Here is a 25,548-nt window from a genome sequence, read left to right on the forward strand (position 1 = left end):
AGACCAAGGTTGATGATGCAGAATTTGAGGAGAATGAAGTCTATGCAATTGATATAGTAACGAGCACATGGGACGACAAGGTAAGTGTCATCTGTTATTAGCTCACACAAGTTTATAGGACAACTCCTTCTGTTGTGTGTCCTTTTTATACTAAGATGCAAAATGTTTCAGCCTAAGCTTTTAGATGAGAAACAAACTACTAGAGAGCAGTTGATAAGAACTATTACTTAAAGATGAAAGCTTCAAGATTTATCTTCAGCGAAATAAGTCAGAATTTCCCCATCATGCCATTTACTGCAAGGTTAGCAAACTTCTTATTAATTCTGTGGTAGAGTTATTCTTGCTGTGTTTTGAGTTTTGTATTCTTTGCCTTGACCAAGGTTTTGCATTTTCCAATCAGGGCCTTGGAAGATAAGCGAGCTCACTTGGGATTGGTGGAATGTATCAACCATGACCTTTTGCAACCATATCATGTTCTTCATGAGAAGCCTGGTAAGCATGAAAAGATAGATTGAAGTGATGGCATGAAATGTAATTGGTGTTGATAAGCATGCTTCTGCACAACTATTATACATTTCAAACACACTTGAAGCTTTTTGTGTCTTCTTTCAGGTGACTTTGCTGCCCATATAAAATTCACAATGTTCTTAATGCCAAATGGGTCAGACCGGATTACATCTCATGCTCTGCAGGAGTTATAGCCCACTAAGACAGTGACAGATGACCCATAAATCAAGGCATGGCTATCTCTGGGGATGAATACCAAGAAAAAAGGTAAGATAAAATTCTAAACCTTTCAAAGAATTCGAATTTCTGGCATTCAAAAGGGCTAGCAGTGTTTCCTGTGCAATCTATTCTCTCTCCTCACCATATCGCTCCATTTTGCACCTTGATCAATATGATTGGCTTCTAAAAAAATCGGATGAAATAATAAATAGTGACACCTCCAGGTTTGTTTAAATCTCCCTAATCTATTCTTAATTTTCTATTGACTCCTCAAATTAAAAAAATAATAATAACAAATTAAATAAACCTTATACAAATTCTACCGAAAACCTAACTTTTCTCCTGAAGCTACGATTGTCTCTTATCTTCTTCCCTAACAAGCAAGAGTTCACAATAGCCCCACTACTGCATCGAGCCAAATTGGCAGCCATGACACAAAAATTGTATGTCTCAATTCAACAACCCCTTTTCTCTCCTTGCCTAAGCCCATTTCCCATTTCCCAAATCTCACTCTCACCCTTCCATCGTCACAATGACCAGCAAAGACCCGAATCTCGATGCCATCTTTGACAAAAAACGAGACCTTTCATGATCCGCAGGTGATTAAACTACAAGTAGATTTAAAGAATTGAAGGAGCATAGACTCCACAGAGTTCTAGACTCCACAGAGTTTTTCAATGCGCACTAAAGGCACCCATCATCTCTCGCCCACGTCTGTCCTCATGGTTTGTAATGATATGAATTAAAAGTTTGTTTCTTCGACTCAGGTAGCCTTCGTGAACTTGCATGACACAAAGTATTTGCAATGGTGGCACCTCTTTTTCTTTTTCTTAATTCTGATTAGATTTTTTTGTGTGCTTTTGATGTCTTGTGTTACAATATTGTCTATTCAAATAATTTATGAAAGTTTGGAAGCATACCTGTGATAACCCCCTTACTTTGACGACATTGTGTCTTTGTGTATGTTTGGAGAGACCCCAACCATAGCTTAAGAATGTATCCAAACTGAACCTGAGGCATAACATCTATTGTTCGCACACTCAATCACCACAGTTCACCAGAAGGATTTACTATTAGTTATATTTAGATTTACTCCAACGGGTTCTCTTCAAGCGTTGATTTTATTTAGATATACTAAGAAATGGTTGAGATTCTATACTATAAAATTGCATATTATAAGTTATGGTTTATAAGTTTTTGGTTGAAGTATGTATGTCAACGGTGTTTAAACCTACTAGCTATGCTTTACATCTTAGTGCTCTCCCTTATTTGCAATTACCTGTTTATTTATAAATTGTTTCTATTTTGCTCAGCTTTATACCTGTCGAAGTAAAGTCATGCCCAACAACCTTGATGAAGTAGAATAGTAATTGACATACTGGATAAAATAAATTATGGCTTAGACCACAGAAAGTCTGAAACTCTCTTTTCCTTATTTCTTCACCTGACGTATTAGTATGGACTGATTCCATAAATAAAGAAATATACACGAAATTGTTTGTTCAAGTACAGATGCTTATCCCAGTTTAATCAGTCCTTTGATTTGTAAATTTTTTTTAGCATATTTATTTCGCATCTATTCTTGATTTTTTTTTGACGTAATTGTGTTTTCTTTGTTGAAAGACATTTCCCAACTGCCATAATTAGTGGAAGGTCTAGAGACAAGGTATAGTAATTCTAATTTAATTTACAGCAATTATGGCAATTCAGCAACTTGGCATAATAGATTCATATTATACTAAATTGTTTTAGATGGATATGAACACTAGGTTATTGCTGATAACTAGAGAACATATTGCACAAGGACTCAACATTTTTCCATAGTAGGTTTGATGTGTTAGTGTCAGCCACAAGAGGATGATTAGTTTAAAGGTGGTCTTTTATTCTTTTTTAAAGCTATTTTGTGAAGAAATATATGGGCAGAGTGATATAAACATATATTAAAAACAAGGATATGTCCCCTTGAAATATAGGATGGTGTGTGAGTGTACCATTAGAAAGTCTCTGCTGTTATGGAGCTTATTCTATTCATAGTGATTCTTAGTATATATAAGGCTCAGACAAACGTAAGACACCAATCTAATTGTAGAAGTTCAAAGTCAGTAGATATGAATAACTATGTTAATATTTTGAGGCATTTGATATATATACACTGATGATTAGTATTATTCTCCCATGAAGGCAGTGGTTGATATTTTAACCTCTTAACCTGTGCAAGCAAAGTTACTCATAGTATATATTACTAATTTATTTGAGAACTTACGATAAGGATTGAAGGCTCAGTCTATCGCTGTAAAACTTCTATATATTGAAGGTCTTCAAGGACACCGAGAATGGCTGGCAATTGTTTTTACTTTGCTTACTAATGCAATGCAAATATTATTCAGATAGTTCGCCTACTTTCTTTTTCGTTCATCTATCCGGTTAACAAATTATTGATTTTTTGTTTTAAAGAAACTAAATATTACACATTAGCCGAAAGTCTCTGTTGTTATGGAGCTTATTCTGTTCATAGCGATTTTTAGTATGTATAAGGCTCATACAAAGGTGTAGTTTAACCAAAAATGAGACCTTTCATGATCCGCACGTGATTAAGCTACAAGTAGATTTAAAGAATTGAAAGAGCATAGACTCCACAGAGTTCTTCAATCCACACAAAAGGAATCCATCATCTCTCGCCCACGTCTGTTCTCATGGCTTCCGCTTCAAGTAATGGCATAACACACTCAAAGAGTGCTGATCAGCTAAGTCCCACAAACAACTAGGTACATTGTTTTCTCTTACCTATTTTTTATAAGTATTACAACCTTTTTGAATTACGAACATAGGACTTTGATTTCATGTTATTCGATCTAATTTCACGTCTCTGATTGTTAGAAATATTTTGGAGGTGAAAATATTGAAAACTAGAATATATCAAATTATGAAGAATTGTTTTGTGGTAGTAATAGTATATGTAAATGAGGAAGAAAAGAAAGAGAAATCACTTTATACTGACGGTGAGCTTACTTTTATATATATATATATATATATATATATATATATATATATATATATATATATATATATATATATATATATACTAACTTCTTTGTTATTTTCTGTGTTGTGGAATGTTCAATCACGAACTTACTTTATATAGATTAAATTTATTGTCAAGAGTTAGGGATATTATCAGGGAATGCATAATTGAACTGATAGGTAATTTGAAATTCCAAATTAAGGACAGAAAACATAGTTACATGAAGATCGAAAAATAAAAGAAACATCGGGTACAACTTAAGTCTGGCAAAATTCCATGTGGGGGGAAACCTAGAAACCACACACTATGTTTGTGTATTTTTTTCATCTCAAAGTTAGACAAACAATGTTTTTAACCTGCAGGTCGATTGTCATACTATTTTCTTTTTATCATCTATTCATTGCCATTTCTTTTCTTTATTGGTAGGCTCAAAATGGTTTATTATTGCGGTAGTCAGGCTGTTGATGGTCCTGCTATTATACAGTTGCGGAAGTGGGACTCAGCCAAACTTGACCTTTCAAAATAATGTGAAGCTTTTATTTCTCCAACAAGGGAACTAATATTATTGCTTTCACATCACTGTGAAGCGTCATTGCTCCCTCTCACTGGTGCGACTTCTTAACTTTCGCTTGCTTCTCTTTTCTTGAACTTGAACCCTGTGCTTCATTGCCAATTTATCTTTTCAATCTACAGGCACGAATAACATAGGCAGGTGTTATGATTCAAACTCTTTTTCTTCATCAAAACAGACAACCTTAGACGGCTAAACTCAATAGACAATATCCCGAGTACTTCCGGATAAGTAGAAGATGTTCCTTCACTTGAAAGTACCTCTCCGAGATCTGAGGATTGTTCACTTATTTCTGATGTTAAATCGTTGGCGTGGGGCCATTATGGGGATGCATACGATCAGCACAAGGATGTTTCTTTTAGAGAATTTCTATTGGTTTCTGGAGACCGTGGCATCACAGTCCATGCCTTTTGTCATATGGATGGAACTCATAAACGTAATTAGAATGTTAAGTCTTTGCCTGAGGACGAGGTTGGACAAGGGAGATGGGTAGAGTGGGGTCCTGAAACACTTCACAAGATACATGCAAATAGAAGGACCAACCTTTATGGAAATGATTCTAAGAATTTCTTAAGGGAAAACAACTCCTAAAAGTGAGGGACGGTCTCATGACGTTGGCAGAGGGCAGAATGGTGAATTATCTATGATGGATTATACATTCAGAAAATTGGGTATAGGTACACAGACGCAAATTTCTTAAATTCAAAGGAAATAGCAAACTTTAAAAACTGAAATTTGACATCTGTCTCAAATTTCAGATTGACTTTTACAATTTTGACTTCTTTTATTAGTCCCAACTAAAAAAGCCAACTACCAACAAAAAAAAACTACGAACTAAATCAGTTACCAAAAGAGTAGTGGGTTAATCAAAATAACTAAAATTCATCTAAAATCTACAAAATTTCAATTAAAAGTGAGATAATTTCTGGAGAGACCAAAACAATGTGGAAAACATCAACTTCAAAAACAGAAAAAAGTAATGTTAATTACAACTAATGTCAATACAGCTTTAACAATTTAAAATGCATCTCTGATAATTTTGAATAGCATGTTTAAGCTTTGTTTGATGTAATTCAAATTGTGAAAGGACAAATGGTTTTTTTTTATAAGACAATTGTATTATTTGATTGCAGTACATCTTGGAGCAATACACACGCACCCTTGCTTGATGAGTGGCCTCGATTGACACACACACCTACAGTATGCGCACATTAGATTTTCATATTATTTATTTGTGGAAGAAATTGACAGTTACAAATGAAATGGTAAAAATGAGAAATAAGAAGTTTTAAAAACAGTTAATACACCCAAAAAATGACGTGTTATTAAAATTTGAGTAGAATCAAAAGATAATATTGGTCTTTCTTTAGACAAAAAGCACACTAAAGAAAGTGTCTAGAGCCCAATTTCTAGATTATACATTAAAGAAGTGGTTGAAGACATTTTATACAAAATTTGAAACTGTAGAATTAGATGGAGACTTTTGCACTAGCTTCCCTGTGAAGCCATCATATCCTTCTTATGTAGAGATTGTATTATTTAGCATGTTTGAAAACACTTCAATATTGGTAGACTTTCTTACTCGGTCCAATGTATCAGATATAGAGAAAAGTTGTAATGCAGCGACAGTGCCGCAAAGTGATGCTTCAGTAATTTCACTACCAAATTCCTCAAACGCTATTGTTAGATCTGATTACATGCCCATCCCCAAAGTTTAGAATCTAGGATCACGCAGTTAATTTAAATGTTTCAAATTGTTTTCCGGTTCTTCACACCGTTTAATTGGTTTTGCTCTGTCATTATTGGATCCTAGATTAGTCAAGAACATTGAAGAAACTGTAAGAAGTACTAATAAGGTGGTTATGGTGGTCACAAAGATATACCAGGAAAGATTACAGTGGGTTTCATCATCGAAACTTCATAGCCTGTATGTGAATTGATAATATTAAAATAACACTTTTACCTAATCTTAACTAATTATGTTAGGAATAAGTAAACTATATTATTCTAAGTTTAGATCAAATTTCTACTCTCGATTACCATATAATAAACTAGAGTCAGAATTCGTTCCACTCCTAATTGCTTAGAACGTAAATAATTTTACTAGTGATTAACAATTCCACAAACATGATGAGAGTAGTAATTCAACTATACCTAATATGGCAAAAACTATGATTTAATATATTGTAATTTTAAACTATGACAATTGAATAATAAAATTGAATATGAGAAGAAATTAAGGAGATTTGATATCCATTTTGATTAATCCCTAACATGCTAGTATAAATTTTTATTGCAACCCTAATCTTTATGTTTTCACACAAGGTTCAACATAAAGGTTAGTTATTTTTATCCCTAATTATTCATGACATCTCTAACCAACTAATAATTAATATGAGAAGAAGTTTAAACCCATTCTCATAGTGAATGAACTACCCTATAGAATTGAAACTCTTAAAAATAATGATTCTATACTAACACATCAAGTCTTCATCAAAGCTTCAATCAAACCCCTCTAATGGAGGTTTAGCTATGAATCATGGGACTATCATAAATAAAAGAATGAGAAGAAGACATAATAGAAAGAATATAATGAACTTGGATTTTATTAATGGTGGCTAGGCTAAATAACATAAACTAGGTTTTCTAAAAGAAAAACTATGAGACAAGAGAATAATTAACTAATGGGTTATATATCTAGAGTTGTGCCTTAGTCCTCTTTATATAGGAGAGGGCTAGGATTACAATTTCGTGCATGGGCTTTGGAGCTATGTTTTGGGCTATTAAATCAAGCTTAAAACCTAATTACTCAAGTGCAAAAAGGGTTTCTCTGCTAGAAATTACTGCAACAGCCTTTTTGTCTATGTTTACTTCTTTGATTGGATTAAGGCCTAGACCATTAGAAATCTCTTTCCGAGCCGGTCGTTTTGACATATAGTGGGCCCAATTCTGAGATTTGAGTCCAAAGATACGACCTGCAGAAGTTCTGTTGACTTTTTTGTCCTATTTCTGCCCGCGTTGACTTTGATTTTGATTTTTCAGGTTTGACTGGGCTTTAAAAAGACTTTTTCTCCTTGAAACTTGGGCTTTAACCATAGAACTTCTTAGCAACCAATCTTTGCTCATTTCTCTTGCAAAAGTAACATATTTCTTCACATATTTAACTCCAATACCTGAAATACACAAACATACGTAAACAATACTAACTCTTATTTATTATAAACATAATTGGTCTAAATATAATATTATTAAGGGGTTAAAACTACAGTTTTGGGCTCTTATCAAACCACCCACAAACAACATTTTGCTTGTCCTCAAGCAAATATGAGAAATTAAAATAAGTGAGCAAAAATAGAGTTCTAACTAATCTCGTTTCGCCGAGTGTGATTGCATTGACCATATGAAATAAGGCCTTAAACCACTAGGAATTCTCTAGTTGACGAGTCATGGCCTCGTGAGAGTTTTCTAGAAAAGGTACTCACAAACTTCATCTATACTACAACGACTAAGAAATAAAATTAATGTTTCCTTATTTATTCTCAGATATCTATACATCTCACTAGCAATGAATACAGAATAATCAATTCGAAACCTAAGCTAATACGTGCATAATAATCAATCATCTACGGATAAACATATATATATATATATATAATGAACTATGCTATGAAATATAATAACAGGTCCGTTTCTGAAACTTTGGAATAACGTCCTTAAGTAGGTCATCACAAATATGTCAAGACAAAAATACTCTGATTTTTCCACTCAAATTTCGCTCACTCCAGTGTGCAGTGGGCACACTTTACCTTACAAACTCAATGACGTACAAGGAAGCCGAAATCGATCAAACACATCTGCCACTTACTATCACACTAACCTATTCTTAATTGAGCTAGAGGTCTTTATTAGGTGTTGCGGGAATTAGGTGATGGTTTTAAGAAGGAAGGAAATGGATATTAAAAAGGACAAGTCTGAGATAATATAGTCTTCAAAATATGTAACTAGAGAAAACCTTATTCTTACATTGCTTCTATATTTTGTTTCCATCCTTACCCATTTTTTTCTTTTTCTTTTGGCTTTTTGACTCATTTGATTCTGTTTTTGGAGTTCTAACTTTTTATTATTCTTTTCTTTGGATGAAAACTTTTTTGTTTTATTATTTGAAGCAACTAACAAATTCTTGGTGTTCCACAAGTCTTTCTCTTTTCTTTTCTTTTCATCTCTATTCTCAGAATCATTCAAAAAATGGGTAGGCTGATTTATTTTTATTTTGTTTTTGTAAAAGGGTAAAAGATTTGTTGTTTATGAAAAGGCTAAAGAAAGGCTCAGAGGGGCGACTAGGGAAAAATAATTTCATATAGGTTTGAATTTCTGTCTATATCGATCCAAAAAGGGCCTAAATTCTCGTTTAGGATATGGTATAGTGATCAAGCAAGTGGACGTGTGATTTCTCTATTCGGAATTTACTTTTCCCTTGTGTCATTATTCAGATATTTCACTTATATAAGGCTTTTAGGCTATATCCTCACAGGATTTGTAGAATAAGTAATCTAGTCTAGATTTCAAAAACTTACTGCAAATACAACCATAGATGCTTATGCAATATATTTATGGAAAAATACAATGAATATTACCTACATAGTACATATTAACCTAAGTTTCTAAAAACTATTATAATTTAAGAGCTAACGTGAAACTTCTAAACTATTATCATCATAGAAAAAGAAACAATACCAATATTCCTAAGTGCATAGTATAAAATTTTTTTTTTTTTTATTATTATTATTTTTTTTTATTTTACTAGAAAATAAGTGCATATTATACATATATATATATATCCTAATAGGTGCCTTAAATTAAGCGTGTTTCTATGCCACCCCCAAACAAAAACATGTTTTGTCCTCAAAGTATAAAAATAAGAATGATAGGAAATATCATGGAAACGCATGAAAATTTTAGAACACCTGCAAAACAAATTCAGAACATACTAATATAGGTAAAGAAAAATAGACGCAACTCTATATGAGTTTCACCCGTTATGGGAATAACAAAAATTAAATTGCTTAGGACATAAGAAGACACTAACAAAAAATAAAACTTACCTCATATCCATTATTTAAGCGTTGTCCTCCTCTTTTTAAAGAAGTGAGGTTCCTTTGCATCCTACCAAGCCATGATAATTTGTCAGGCCACACGCCATTTATCATCAACCCATACTAACCCGTTAAGCGTCACTCGGTCTGTGAGCTGATGGGGTGTAAGGGGCAACCCAATGAGGTTGTAGCCTCTACCCTGGCCAAGTCATAGCACGAAAAGAGCGTATAATGCAATTGGTGGGTCGCATAATGTCAACCCAACCTAATCCGTGTAGCGGAATGCGAAATCAGGAAAGAAACATACCATGATGCGGCAAACCAAGACAGGCATAAGAAAGTACTTATGCTTCATACTATGAGCTCATGCTAAACTGGACACTAAGGTCTGGGGAATGTCATATAACATACGTCCCTCAGCTAAAGCAAGGAAGACGTCACCAGCAGCGTTATTCGCAGAAGAAAACCGCCATTCCCCTAAGATATTCAGCATGATAAAGAACATAATAGTGTCTACGTTAAGGGACAGGTTACCAAGGGCTACATTAAGATGCCCTTGGTCCTCTACACGAAAAATCCCCGCCCCATAAGTCTCTTGGAAATACCCATAGTTATATAGGTATATATTATTAGACATATAGCTTCATGAGTTTTGGGTAGCAGGCATATGCATCCCAACAGCAAAGGCTACCAAAAACTTGCTGAAACCCATTGTTATATTATCAATGGTGATAGAGAACACTTGTTCCCCATATGGTCGATAAAAGAACTTACAATTATCATAGAAATAAGCAGTAAGTTTAAGAGAATAATAGTCATTGGCACTTACCAGTAGAGCCTGCCATCCTGACTGCACAATCCTGTCGCGGAACCAATATCCATAAGTGTCACTCTCAAGCAATTCTCCAAACGACTGCTCCGGTATGATTTGAGAATATTTCATAGCAAACAAATACACTACTGAACTCCTTGAAGTGAGTACGAAAAACCTCAGAAAATTTAAAAACTAGAGGTCTTGTTGAGGTAAGGGCGCGAGCGCGCTCAGAATGGTCTATGGAAGAGGGCGTGCGCACTCAATTCTGACACTATGATCCAGTACTTTGGGCGCAGGCGCGCTCTATGTATAGGCAAAAGAGAGGGAGGGCACGCTCCAAGTGTTGTCTGTGGTATGAAGTGAGAGGTGAAAGTGAGAGGTGCGATGTGAAGTTTATGGTGTGCTAAGGTGCCCAAATTGATAAGAAAAAAAATGGAATAAGAAAAGGCTTCTAAAAACCAAAATAGAAACAGCTGAGAGCACATGCTCAGTAGCAATTCTAGATGGTTTTAATAGCCTATCAAAATAACAATCTTAATTCCTTTATTCTTTTAGGTTGCACCAAACAACAATAACAAATTCTAGTTATGCCACATTAGCAACATGCTCACATAAACCATATTTCTAAAACCTTGCAATATTAATTTCCAAAAACAAGTGGATAGGGTAAAATACAATGCTAAACAAATACTTCCACCCCCAAACAAGTCTGGAAGGTGGGATTCATGAAAAATAGATAGTATGCTCGGACAAAAATTAAACAAACTTGAAATTTAAATAACAACCAAATACATAATCCAATATTAACTACTTAACTAAATAACTAGGAATCAAATTCTACTAAAAACAGGGAAATTTCCTAAACTATGATTTTAGTTTTTTTTCTTTCTTTTTAGGGAGTCACGTGTGGTTCACGTGACCGCGTAGGGTTTAAATCGTTTGGGCCCAAGCCCAAAACAAATCCATAATACCCATCATGTCCTATGTCTCGTAAACTTAAAACTAAAATACCTAATTCGTTAACGGTCCAATTTTTGTGAATGATCTATGAAAATGATTAGTAGAGAAAGTACAATCCAATGATCTAAAAAAAACTCAAATCTAAACGTGGTGGACTTATTAGAAGATGGAAAACGCCTCAAAACGCGTGAATGACATAAGTTATATGATCAAAAGAAATCTAAATTCATAGATAGTCCATAGATAGTGTCAACCCGAATCAAAATACAACTAAATGACATAAACAACAATAATAGGAAGTTAAGCGATCAAAAATGGAAAGACCAAACACCCCACCCCCAAACAAATTTTTGAAAATAGGATTTAGTAAATTTGTTTAAAAACGTGGGTCTTTTAAAGTCAGATTTCCGAGACATGCTAGATTACTATTTATAGGGTTTTAATATTTTTTACTTTTTATGAATAAGGTGTAATATAAAAGAAAACAATAAAGCAATAAAGACGTAAATCACTCCATAGAGAAACATGACTCAAAAACCGAGAAAACATACAAGAGTGGAAAGCGTGAATTGCGTTAACCGTGGACTTAGGATCCGGTACTTACAGCCACACACTCTAAAAGGAGGGCCCGGTTACCTTAATGGTGCACTTACTAATATATGAAAATGAAAGAAAGTACACCAAACATCAAAGGTCAGTCCTCATGGACAGGGTCTTGTAAAAGGACATTCTCCACATCTGGGGACATTAACTTGTAAAAATGTTTTAACCGTTGGCCATTGACTTAAAAGGTACTATTGTCCTTGGGATTTACTAAGGTGATTACCCCGTAAGGGGTGACTTCAGTAACCAGAAAAGGACCAGAACAACGCGTTTTTAATTTCCCTAGAAAAATATGCAAACGTGAGTTGTAAAGCAAAACTTTTTGACCAACTACAAACTCTTTACGCAAAATCTATTTATCATGAACACGTTTCATGTTAGCTTTATAATCCTTCGCGAGATCATAAGAATTGCTATGGATTTCTTCAAGCTCATTTAATTGTAATTTGTGCTTGACACCCGCCTTATCAATATTGAAGTTTAGGCTTTTATATCCCACATAGCACGGTGCTCCAATTCAACGGGCAAGTGACAAGGTTTTCCAAACACAAGTCTAAAGGGAGACATTCTTTTAGGAGTTTTAAAAGCTATCTGATACACCCATAAGGCATCTGTTAGACGTTTAGACCAATCTTTCTGATCAGGATTGACTATTGTTTCTAATATTTTTTTAATTTCCCTAGTAGAGACTTCTACTTGGCCACTAGTTTGTGGATGATAAGGAGTTGCATTCTTATGGGTAACTCCGTATTTCTTAACTAAATAAGCAATAACTCTATTGCAAAAATGCGTTCTGCCATCACTAATGATGGCTTTAAGGATGCCAAACCAACAGAAAATGTATTCCTTAACAAAAAATACAACTGTCTTATGGTCATTGCTACGGCAAGCCATGGCCTCTATCCATTTGGAAACATAGTCCACGGTAACAAGAATATAAATAAAACCGTGGAAAACAGGAAAAGGACCCATGAAATCAATGCCCCGTGCATCAAAAAATTCCACTACCATAATGGGATTTAAAGGCATCATATTACGTTTAGTGATACACCCAAGTTGTTGGCAACGAACACACATCTTACAATGAACTTGGGCATCTTTAAAAAGGGTAGGCCAATAAAAACCACATTGCAGAACTTTAGTTGTCATTTTTATACCACTAACATGGCCACCACACTCTTTGTCATGCAGAAGGATAAAACCTCGTTATATTCCCATTGGGGAATACAACGACAAATAATCTGATCCGCACAATACTTAAAAAGGTAGGGATCATTCCAGTAGTATAGCTTAACTCTGGGCAAAAATTTTCTTACGTTCATTTTTTGACCAAACATCAAGAAGAATATCAGAAGCTAAATAATTCATAATGTCAACATACCAAGGTGCAAAAAAAATAAAATAAAGATGTTCATCAGGAAAAGAATCAGGTATGGACTCAAAATCACTATCACTGTTATTTGTTAGTCTAGATAAGTGTTCGACAACTACATTTTTGACCCCTCGTTTATCCTTAATTTCTAGGGTTAACTCTTGCAGGAGAAGAATCCATCGGATCAATCTCTATTTAGCATCCTTCTTGGCGAGAAGGTACCTAAGAAATGCATGGTCAGCGTATACTAAGGTCTTTGAACCAACCAAATAAAGACGGAACTTATCTAAAGCATAAACCGCAGCTAAAAATTCCTTTTCCGTAGTAGTGTAATTTCGTTGAACATCATTTAAAGTCTTACTAGCATAATAAATAACATTGGACTTATCATCTAGTTTCTGGCCTAACACAGCACCAACAACATAATCGCTAGCGTCACGCATAAGTTCAAAATGTTTAGACCAATCGAGAGGCTATATAATTGGTGAAGATATTAAAATGGCCTTTAATGTTTCAAAAGCCTATTTGCAATCATAATTAAAATCAAATATGACATCTTTTAAAAGCAGATTAGTTAAAAGCCTAGCTAATTTTGAAAAATCCTTGATAAAACGCCTATAGAAACCTACATGGCCTAAAAAGGCTATAATGTCACGGATAGTCCGTGGTATAGATAAAGATGCTATTTTATCTAATTTGGCCTTATCTACTTCAATGTCGTCACTAGATATAATATGACCTAGCAGTATTCCTCTTTTAACCATAAAATAACATTTTTCCTAATTTGTAACCAGATTCTTCTCCTCACACCGTGTCAACACTTTGGACAGGTTAGACAAGCATTCACTGAAAGAGTCTCCATAGAAAGAAAAATCATCCATGAAAACTTCTATGAAGCGCTCCACCATGTCACTAAAGATATGAAGGATACACCGCTGGAAGGTAGCAGGAGCATTACAAAGGCCGAAAGGCATTCGTTTATAGGCATATGTTCCAAAAAGACATGTGAATGTAGTCTTGTCTTGGTCGTCAGGATCGATAATGATCTGAAAATAGCCAGAATAGCTATCCAAAAAACAATAATAAGCATGACCAGCTAGACGTTCGAGCATCTGATCTATAAAAGGTAAAAAAAAGTGATCATTTCGTGTCATGGCATTTAAGCGTCTATAGTCAATACAGGTCCTCTATTTCATAGGAACTCATGTGGAAACATATTTACCTGCAGCATTATGCACAATGGTAACCCCTGATTTTTTAGGAACTACGTGAATAGGGCTTACCCATTTGCTATCAGAGATTGGATATATGATACCCGCATCGAGTAACCATAAGACTTCTTCCCTTACCACTGCTTTCATGGCAAGGTTCAAACGACGCTGAGGCTCGCGTGAAGTCTTCACATTATCCTCCAAATGCATGTGATGCGTGCATACACTAAGGTCAATCCCCTTAATGTCGTCTAGGGGCCAACTGATCGCGGAACGATGTTCCCTAATCACCCTAATCAAACGTGCCTCTTCATCAGCAGATGACTACCATCCGGATCAAGCTGGATGTCACACCCCGAATTTCGACAGAATTCGGAAAAACATAATTTGTTCCCGACTCTTCGATCTCCGAGGTGTGACGCACTCTCCACTTCCAAAAACCCATAAACAGTTTAAATATGCGGATAATTAAAAACCAATAAAAATTTTAACTTAAACAAAAGTCTTCTTCATTACAAAAATTTACAAATGAAAATACAAATAACTTTGTCTCAACGGAAACTCTATATCACCTCAAGGGAAAACAAAACATATCCTAAAATGCAACGCTAACGCAAACCTCAAGCAGCAACCAACCTTCTTCAACACTAAACCTGTCAAGGCTTATCAACTATGTTCATTTAATGAACACACCCGATAAGCAAACATGCAAATCGGTGACATTATAAAAAATTTGGTGTGAGTAGCTCTAAAATACAACATATAATTATACATATATATACATAATCCATAAGGCAGTTAGTTCCTCCATCGAGGTGCCTTAACTTTTAACGATTAATACAACATCCTTAAGTACAATCATTAAGGCAGGTAGTTCCTCCACTGAGGCGCCTTAACTTCCCACTAACCACACAACAAACCATACGCATAATAAAAAGGCATTTAGTTCCTCCACGAGGCGCCTTAGGTTCTAACTAAACTATAACCAGCCAAGCATATACAATCATCTATCTAAAGATATATCATTATTCAACATATTACCATAATTATATTAATTAAGGCTTTCTTTGTGTGTCCCTAAAATTCACGTCGTATCTATGCCTTACCTAGTTTCCCTGGCTACCACAATCGCTTCCTAACGCCGAACATGTACATCCACATGCCTCCCCTTACATAATGAACCACTTCGTGCGTAACTACCCTAAGCAGGATGCCGCACATCAGGTAACCCTCACACGAAAGCCATTATGCAAGTATTCCCACTATTCGGCATAAAATATCGCGCGTCTCGTTCTATTTTGCGAACGGAATAATCAAGCCACTATTCGGCTACGATTGCCCAACACATGGGTCAATCAACATCTTATATATACACCCTACACAAGGGCCAATCATATCACATACGCCCACACAGGGCAAATCACATGAGTTGTGGTAGTCAGGTTCAAGGATTTTCGTTACATAATTTATTCCGGTGTCATACATTTATGACTCATAATCATTCCACTATATCACGTGCAGGTCAATTACCTTAATGCACTAAGCCACAATATTTAGAAATATCTCAATTATATCTCATAACCACTTTCATTCTTTCACGTGCCAATATATTATTGCACTACGCCACAATCCCGTGGGAAATAACCACAAATACTCTACTAGCATCTCACAGATAAAATAATGGAGTGTCTATATATTTATTTCTCCAAAACTATTGCATTTAATATATATATACCAACATATGATATAATGTCATAATATCAACGTCAAATCTTAATTAGGTAATGACCACCAAATTTATACAAGCTTCCACAGTATTTTAACATTTGATTTGTCCATACAATTTACCAGATAAAATGTAGCACAATTAAACAATCCACAGTCCACAATCAAAGCCCAATATATATATATATATGTTTTATACACTACTCACGTCAAATCTTAATTAGATAATGACAAACAACGTTATATAATTTTCGACAATATTTTATTACTATATTTGTCCATATTCTTAAATATGAGAAAAACTGGAAAAAGTCAATATTCCACAGTCAAAGTCAAAGTCGACACGTCATGGTCAAAGTCAAACTGTCATTGTCAAAGTCAACGGTCAAAGTCTACGCATCATGGTCGAAGTCAAACTGTCGTTTCTATGTTCAACAGGTGCGTGGTCATAGCCATGGTTCTTGGCTAAGGTCAAGGTGCATGGCTCCTGGGCTCATGACCTAGGTAATGGTTCGGACCCAACTAGCCAAGCCCAAACCTTAAAACCCGGCCCCAAAAGTCTAAACCAACTTATTATTCAACCTGACCCAATTGGGGTCATAAGGACCAACCCACATAAAATTAGAAACCGGCCCAAAGAAAACTAATTAGTTTTGACTCATACAACTTAAACTAAACCGGCCCAAAAACTTTGAACTGAAACCGGCCCAAAACTTTAAACCAAACCGGCCCAAACAAAACAAATAGAACTGGCCCAAAAAACAGGTTTAAACTAATATGGACCGGCCCAAGCAAAACAAAATAAGATCGGGCCCAAACAAAATAACCAAGGCCCAAAAACTAAAACAAAAAGAACTGGCCCAAGTAGCTAATTGGTTTGGCCCAAGGCCCAACCACAGCTACAGTGTCATCTCCTTCACCAATTCTCTCCAAAGCAGCCACCAAATCGCGCCGCCACAATCGGCCACCATCCCTCACTTCATCAAATCGGTTTTGCCACAAATAAAAAACCAACCAACTTTAATAAACGCCAAATCCTCAAATCATTCAATCCAAACTTCCCCCAAAACTAGATCTAGAATATTACCACCGCCATTAATGGTTTATTGGAGCTTTCAACAGCACCATTAGCATCCCCCACACCCACATTACACTACCCCATCAATCAATCAATACAAAAACACAACAATCACAGTTCCCATACTTTTACTGGCGATTCTCTGGCCGCCATTAACAGCTTTTTCACGCTCCGACAGCACACCCAAATTACACTAGCTACCCATCACCTACAACCCATCCCAACAGTTCGACCACCAATTCAAACAACAAAACAAACAACAATAACAGTCCACACGTAAAGGTTTACTGGCGAGTTCTTAGTGCAGCCATTAAAAACCTCCAGAGTTTTAGTAATGCTACCATTTAACAAGTTTCAACAAATCAGAACAAAAACCTCGAGTTTTAGTAATGCTACCATTTAACAAATTAAAAACCATACTAAAGAAAACAAAACAAATGGAGGTAGAAAGATTATTAGGAAAAATCGAGGAAACATTGATACTCTCGTCGAAGCTTCAATAGTCCAAATTAAAATCGACTTTACTACTAAAGAAAACAAAACAATTATGGGCGAGAAAGAATAGGAAAAAAAAAGGAAAAAATACTCACAAAAACGCGTTTATATGGAAAACTGTTATGAAAATTATAAACTATATATGCGATAAAGGCGAAAAAAAATCATAGTTCTAGTAACGGATCCTCACCGTATTAAAATCCGACGGACGTCGTCGTCCGAACCGTCACTTCTCCGCGCTCTAACAAACAAGCCGCCTCCATTTTTATTTTATTTTTTTATTCTCTAAAACCCTATTCTCTAGAACAATACGAATATATACTTGGGTTTGAAACCCAAGCCCAATACAGACTCGGGCCCAAAAATCAGGCCCGCGTATCCCAAATCCAATCAAGCCGATTTTTAAATAAATAATTTAATTAATTAATAAATAGAAAAAATTACGTATTTTAAATATGGCGTTACACTGGATATATTTCAACTCAGCAAGAAAGGTTTAAGTATAGGGGTAGGAGGAATGGGTAAAAAGGCTTCTGGAGGGTCCTCGTCTTGAGTAGTGAAGACTTGTTTAGGTAAGAGGTCTTAAAACTCGGAAGATGGAGCTACAGAAGGATCTAAGATAGGAGTAGACTCGAAAAGGGCGTTGACTTCCTCTACGTAGGAGTCGTTGTTGAAATCGGAACTTCTGAAGGAAAAGAATTGGTGCATCTGATTTTCTGGAAACGTGTTGTTGAAATAATCTTAAGATAAGCTCTCGATCATGCTAACTTCTCCATCGATAGTCATATCGAATAACTGTTGCATCATTTTGAAAACATTTACCTCAACAGAAATATGGCCAAAGGACATGGACATCGAACCATCACGGCAGTTTATGACCGCGTTGGCAGTTGTCAAGAAGGGACGCCCTAAGATGATAGGAACAGAGTCGTTAGCAACTTTTGTGTCAAGGATAACAAAATCAGCTAGATAGTAAAAATCTTGAACTTTAACAAGCACGTTTTCAACAACACCCTTAGGATACTTAATAGAACAGTCAGCTAATTGTAACGTCATTTTAGTTGGTTGCATCTCTTGTAGACCTATTTGTTTATATAGATAATAAAGGAGTAATTTAACACTCGCCCTGTAGGAACCATTATTTCATAATGAATATTTCTACAAACCGTGAAAACCATGCACAGTGAAATTAATGGTTCTCACGATTTTGGATTAGAAAACATACCTTTACATCCGGCTAATCTAACACTGAGAATCCAATAGCTATGAATTTGAATCAACAATCAACCCCTTGATCTTCTATTGTATTCTTTTCAATAGATTGGACGTTGTGTGGGCAACGATCTACCAACCCCTTTCTTTCTCACAAAGCTAAATCCAATTTTAGATCTATCTTTCCTTGCCTCTCTTTTCAATCTAGAGTGAATAGTGAATTTCGGCTAGGAGAGAAGGGTTTCTATTTATAGGCTACAACAGGGACCATGAGGAGAAATTAGGGTTGGGTCTCCTGACGGGCTTGGGCTTCCCATGTCTACCCAGAACACACGGCCCAAGTCCGTCAACAAATGGCTTATTCCACTAAAGGCCATTGTTGCACTACCGCCCTAATCCCAAATTACGTGTCAGCGTTTGTGGGCTCCATATTATATACTCGTTGATCTCCCCGTGTTTAAGATATCGAATGTCTGTTGATTAAGTCAAGTTAATTACTGATAACTACATTAATCAACTTCTTATCTCCTTGAGTAGTACCACTCAATCTCATTGTCATGTTGGAATAAATCCACCTGCAGGGTTTACATGACAATCTTTTTGAGCTCCTCAAGGGGACATCATCAACCCGACTTCTTGCAGGTCACAGATTCCTTCTATAATCAACAGCACACCTTACATACAATATCATTACCCAATCCATTGAGTTTGTTGATTCAGAAATGAATCTCACTCATTGATGATTTAAAGCAATGTACAATGCACATAAGTGCCCGTTATTATATCCGGATTAAGTGGATAAACATCCATAATAACAGAGGTGTTTGTTCTCTTATATAGTCAGTATAAAGAGAAACAATCTCACTTGGTCCTGTTCAATACACATAAAGTGTACTAGTGTAATCCTATAGTCAAGATAGACTAATACCAGATTATACTACAACCGTACTAATGGTTTGTCCAAATCCATTTAGGTTGTGAACGTTTACTTATACTTTATAATGTATTGATGATATGATCTTCTGTGTGTTCACACCATATCGTCTACAACATAAAGTATTAAACACATGCATATAACTAATAACATATATAATATGCATAACATTTGCCCATATAATTCTCATTCAAAATATAAAGAATTAGAGTTATTACAAAAGTAATGTTTTTAGTATATAACCCTATCACGCCCCATGTCTAATAGCGCAATCGTCGTGTGGGTATCTCCTAAGGTGCATTGTACAGTAGGACGATCAGGGTTCCCTGTACTTCACAATTCTATTATGTTCAGATAGAGTGGGAAATTGTTCAGTTAAAAAGGCATCTTTTGGAATGTTTGTTTTCCGCCTAGTAGTGCACAACTCTTTTATAAACTTAGCATGTTGTGGTAATTTTTTAATAGGTTCAAGAAAAGGTAGGTTTATCGTTAGATTTTTAAAAACTTTCTTAATCTTTTGTATATATCCTTGTTTAACATGGCTAGTCTTTGTGGAAATGGTGGTTTCTCTCTATATTTAGCATATGGATCAATAGGAGTTTTAACCTTGGCCGCTTTTCTCTTGGGCTGTGGTTTAACTGGTACCTCTACAAGGGTAGGATCTTCAGTTTCTATATCAGTATCTAGTAATTTGTCATTTTCATTGACCACTGGTGGTGTAACAACGGGCATAGTTATGGCGTTATCAACCATTCTACCAGAACGGAGAGTGATGATGTCATTTAACTCACCTACATTTAAATTTTCATTACTAGTATTATCGGTTACTTTAAAGGTTGTGTTTGGCGTTTTAAGATTAGGTATAGCTTGACTTGGAAACACACCTTTAGATTGGGCTTTATCTTGATTTAACTGTTGTAAGGATTGTTGTATGGATTATAAAATCTGTTGTTGAGTTTGCATGAAGGCATCGAAATGATCCGGTTGTGAAGGTGTAGTAGCCACAGGTGGTATGACAGGAACTATCTCACGTTGATTATTAACGGGTGGGTTGTGATAGTTGTTATTAACCGGGACGATACCTCTATTGTTATTATTATAATTATTATAATTATTATAATTACCTTGTCTTTGTACTTGTCTTTGTGGAGCTGAGTTGTAGTTGTTTGCTGGCCTAACATTTTGATTATTAAACCCCGGAGGTGTAACTTGTTGATTATTTCGCCAACTGAAGTTGGGGTTTTGTCTCCAAGGTACATTAGGTTGGCTATTTATAGAGCAAACATTATCCAGCTGTGCAGGTGGTTATTCATAGACGAGAGGACAATAGGAGTCAGGATGCTCAGGACTCAAACATAAATTATATGGAATAGAGTTGACGTTTATGACAGGAGCAGGCTTATGTTGAACAGAAATGACTTCTACCTTTTTTATGAGAGATTCGATTAGAGTTCTAAGCTTGGGATCAGATTTAACCTCAAACATATTGGCAGCCTTAGGCTGTGGAAGAAGAATTAGCGAAGCGGGGGATGTCATTACCCCCAGTTATTATTACGCTTAGATTGATCTTCTAAAAACCTATAAGCCTCGGAGGCTCCTTTACTAAGGAAACTACCCCCAGTGATTATATCAAGAACCACTTTATGATGATGTAAAAGACCTTTGAAAAAGGCACGAACAAGCGTGTCTTTCGCAAGGTTATGATGTGGACACTCGATGAGAAGATCAGTGAAACGATTCCAAGCCTCTGAAAAGGATTCATGAGGATTCTGGCGAAGAAATAAATCTTTTGAAGCATTTCATCTGTCTTTAGTGGTGGGTAAAATTGTTCCATAAACAATTGAACAAGTTTGGCCCATGGGTCCACAGAATTAGGCATTTGGGCAGTTAACCAAGATGCCGCTTTATCGGCTAGAGTGAAAGGAAACACCCTCAGTTTAATTTGTTTCAAACCTACGGTAGGATGATGAAATGTGGTAAGAATTTGTTATATCCTACGCATATGTTGATAAGGCTTCTCGTGGTCTAACCCATGAAAAACCAGTAACAAATTAAATATATTCGGGGGGATTCAAAAATCCCCCACTGGGTCTGCAAGAATGATGCATGACTTAGGGCTATCGTTTAGGGCTTTGTAAAAATCAAATAGAGGAGTCTCTATTTCTTTAGCCATTGATGCAGGTGTAGTGTGTGGTATTCTAGATAGGCATGTGCGTTGACATTTACGATAGATAACGTTAGATGGTTTTTTCTTACCAGACCTTAATCTCATGCAAGGCTAAATCCAATACGAGAAAAATACTAACAACAGTCAAACAACCCTGATATACTAGAATTGAAACTCCTTTGACAGAATAGGCGAGGAGTGGAAGAAGGAGTACCTGAATGCCTCCTTGCTACACGTATGAATAGAGTCTTTGAACGCAATCTCAATGTATTGAAGAATTTGGAACACTGAATAATAAAAAAAATAACTTGAACAAAAAGAGAGCATGTGACTAACCTGTGCAAATCGGGCTTTTTTCAGAAGGGGCGCGGGCGCGCTCAAATATAGAGTAAACAAGGGCGGGCACACTCAAAGTACTGTTTCAAAAAAAATCCATTAACAAGAGGGCGGGCGCCCTCAGAAATAGAGTTATTAGGGCGCAGGCGCGCTCAAAGTACTGTTTCGAAAAAAAATCAAGTTTCTTCTAGGAGCAAAAATCCCGTTTTTTCTAAAAAAAAATATACACAGTGAGAACACAAACAATTGGGTGGGTGGGTGAATTGGGATATTGGTAGACGTGAAAAACTAAGAGAATTTAATTCTAAAACAATTAAGATGGCAGCGGCGCCATTTGATAATCTTAAAATAAGACTTTGATTCCCGGCAGCTGTGCCATTTGATATTTCTTAAAATATCAATTTTACCTAATCTTAACTAATTATGCTAGGAATAAGTAAACTATATTATTCTAAGTTTATATCAAATTTCTACTCTCGATTATCATATAATAAACTGGAATCAGAATTCGTTCCACTCCTAATTGCTTAGAACGTAAATAATTCTACTAGCGATTAACAATTCCACAAACATGATGAGAGTAGTAATTCTACTATAACTAATATGGCAAAAACTATGATTTAATATATTGTAATTTTAAACTATGACAATTGAATAAGAAGATTGAATATGAAAAGGAATTAGGGAGATTTGATATCCACTTTGATTAATCCCTAATATGCTAGTATAGATTTTTATTGCAACCCTAATCTTTATGTTTTCATACAAGGTTCAACATAAATGTTAGTTATTTTTATCCCTAATTATTCACGGCATCTCTAACCAACTAATAATTAGCATGAGAGGAAGTATAAACCCATTCTCATGGTGAATGAACTACCCTATAAAATTGAAACTCTTAAAAACAATGATTCTATACTAACACATCAAGTCTTCATCAAAACTTCAATCAAACCCCTCTAATGGAGGTTTAGCTATGAATCATGGGACTATCATAAATAAAAGAATGAGAAGAAGACATAATAGAAAGAATATAATGAACTTGGATTTTATTAATGGTGGCTAGGCTAAATAACATAAACTAGGTTTTCTAAAAGAAAAACTAAGAGACAAGAGAATAATTAACTAATGGGTTATATATCTAGAGTTGTGTCTTAGTCCTCTTTATATAGGAGAGGACTAGGTTTACAATTTCGTGCATGGGCTTTGGAGCTATGTTTTGGGCTATTAAATCAAGCTTAAAACCTAATTACTTAAGTCCAAAAAGGGTTTCTCTGTTGGAAATTACTGCAACAGCATTTTAGTCTACTTTTACTCCTCTGATTGGACCAAAGCCTACACCATTAGAAAGCTCTTTCCGAGTCGGTCGTTTTGACATATCGTAGGCCAAATTCTAAGATCTAAGTCCAAAGATAGTCAGGAAGTTCTGTTGACTTTTCTACTCTATTTCTACCCGTGTTAACTTTGACTTTTCAGCTTTAACTGGGCTTTAAAAAGGCTTTTTCTCCTTGAAACTTGGGCTTTAATCATAGAACTTCTTAGCAACCAATCTTTGCTCCTTTCTCTTGCAAAAGTGACATATTTCTTCATATATTTAACTCTAATATCTGAAATACACAAACATACGTAAACAGTACTAACTCTTATTTATTATAAACATAATTGGTCTAAATGTAATATTATTAAGGGGTTAAAACTACAGTTTTGGGTTATTATCATGAATATAGCTCCAGAATTTGAGTGGACGGACTTTATATAATTTTTTTTAATTTGGATGCATGGGTTCCACCATGCACTCTTTTATCAGTTTGAGCACTGGAGCTAGAGTAAATTATACATAGGAGACGAAAACGAGCATTATACCAAGTTAATAATAAAAAGACAACTTTAAATTCATATTATAAGAGTTGAAAATATTCTAATTGAGCTACTCTTTGAACAATCGATTCAGTCCCGATTGAGTCCCCTTTAGGGTTTGTAGTAGCTGCAGTGACCTTTTGAGTTTTAAGTCAAACCACCAATTATATCCACTATATGCCACCCGGCCTCTTACTTTAGATACTTGATAATTGAGAATCACCTAACTTAGCTACTTGATAATTGAGAATCACCATATAAGAGACTCTTAAAAAAAAAATGCTAAATAATTATAAATACCTCACTATAGTTGTTTAATTCTCCCTAATCTACTATTCACTTTTACACATTCAACCAAAAACCTATTACCATACTCATCCAAAACACCTCCTTACCGTCTCTATACTTAACTAAAACTTGTACATTGTTCACCAAATCATGTACTCTTCTTACTGTTTATGTTATGTTTCATTCGATTTTTTTTTCCTTGGAGATTATAACGTAGTCAAAGTAGTGGGAGACTTAGTTCAACACCTTCCTCTCAAACTATCAAAGAACACCGATAGATTTATTTTTTTGCTTGGAGATTATAAGGTAGTCAAAATAGTGGGGGACTTAGTTCAGCACATCCCTCTCAAACTATCAAAGAACACCGATAGATTTTTCTTTTTGCTTTAAGATTATAAGGTAGTCAAAGTAGTGGGGGACTTAGAAATGCCACGATATTGTTCAGGGATGCCTAGGCATCAAGGGTAGAAAGTACATGTGTGAGAGGCTTAAATGTTTTTGTCCCATGCATAAGGTCAGTTGAGAATCAAAATAGATTATCCAGAACATAGTTACACTACATGGAAAAACTTATAGGTAGATTACTACGCAAAACAACTTACAATATAGATGCATAATAGAAACTGACATGTTTATCAATTATCAAAACCCACCTTTCATTAAATACAAAAATGACGAAAAAAAAAAAATAAGTATAGGCTTTGTACGAGGGGCACTATTCGTTTAATTGGACAAAAGTCTCTTTGCCATTATTTTGTTACTTTGGGTCAGATATAACATAGCCCGTTTGACGAGCGTACACAGACAAGTCTTTACAATGCCTCTTGCTTTTATTGATAGCTATTATATTTGTTTTAGTAAATTTTAGTAGTTCTTATAATAATTTTAAGTCTTATGCAACTTACAGTTCTAATATGATTGCAAGAGGGACAGCAAAGTGTACTACAAATAGCGGCAGAACAGTACATAGTACAACCAAACCTAAAGCTGCAAGAAGATCAAGAACAAACGTATCTGACCCAAAAAATTGTTTGGCAAAAAAACCAATTCTTAGTACTCCAGTACTAAGTAAAGAAGAATGTAA

General features: G+C 35.3%; 1 long non-coding RNA gene across 1 annotated transcript; it reads left to right on the top strand.

The window, feature by feature from the left end:
* The first annotated feature begins 228 nt into the window (after positions 1–228).
* Positions 229–770, top strand: LOC147519426 (uncharacterized). The gene is made up of 3 exons (XR_015214225.1): positions 229–301; positions 401–492; positions 613–770. It is a non-coding gene; the product is annotated as an uncharacterized LOC147519426 (long non-coding RNA).
* Positions 771–25,548: the final 24,778 nt, after the last annotated feature.

Source organism: Coptis chinensis, chromosome 2 (assembly GCF_015680905.1).
Source record: "Coptis chinensis isolate HL-2020 chromosome 2, ASM1568090v1, whole genome shotgun sequence".
NCBI classification, from domain to species: Eukaryota; Viridiplantae; Streptophyta; class Magnoliopsida; order Ranunculales; family Ranunculaceae; genus Coptis; species Coptis chinensis.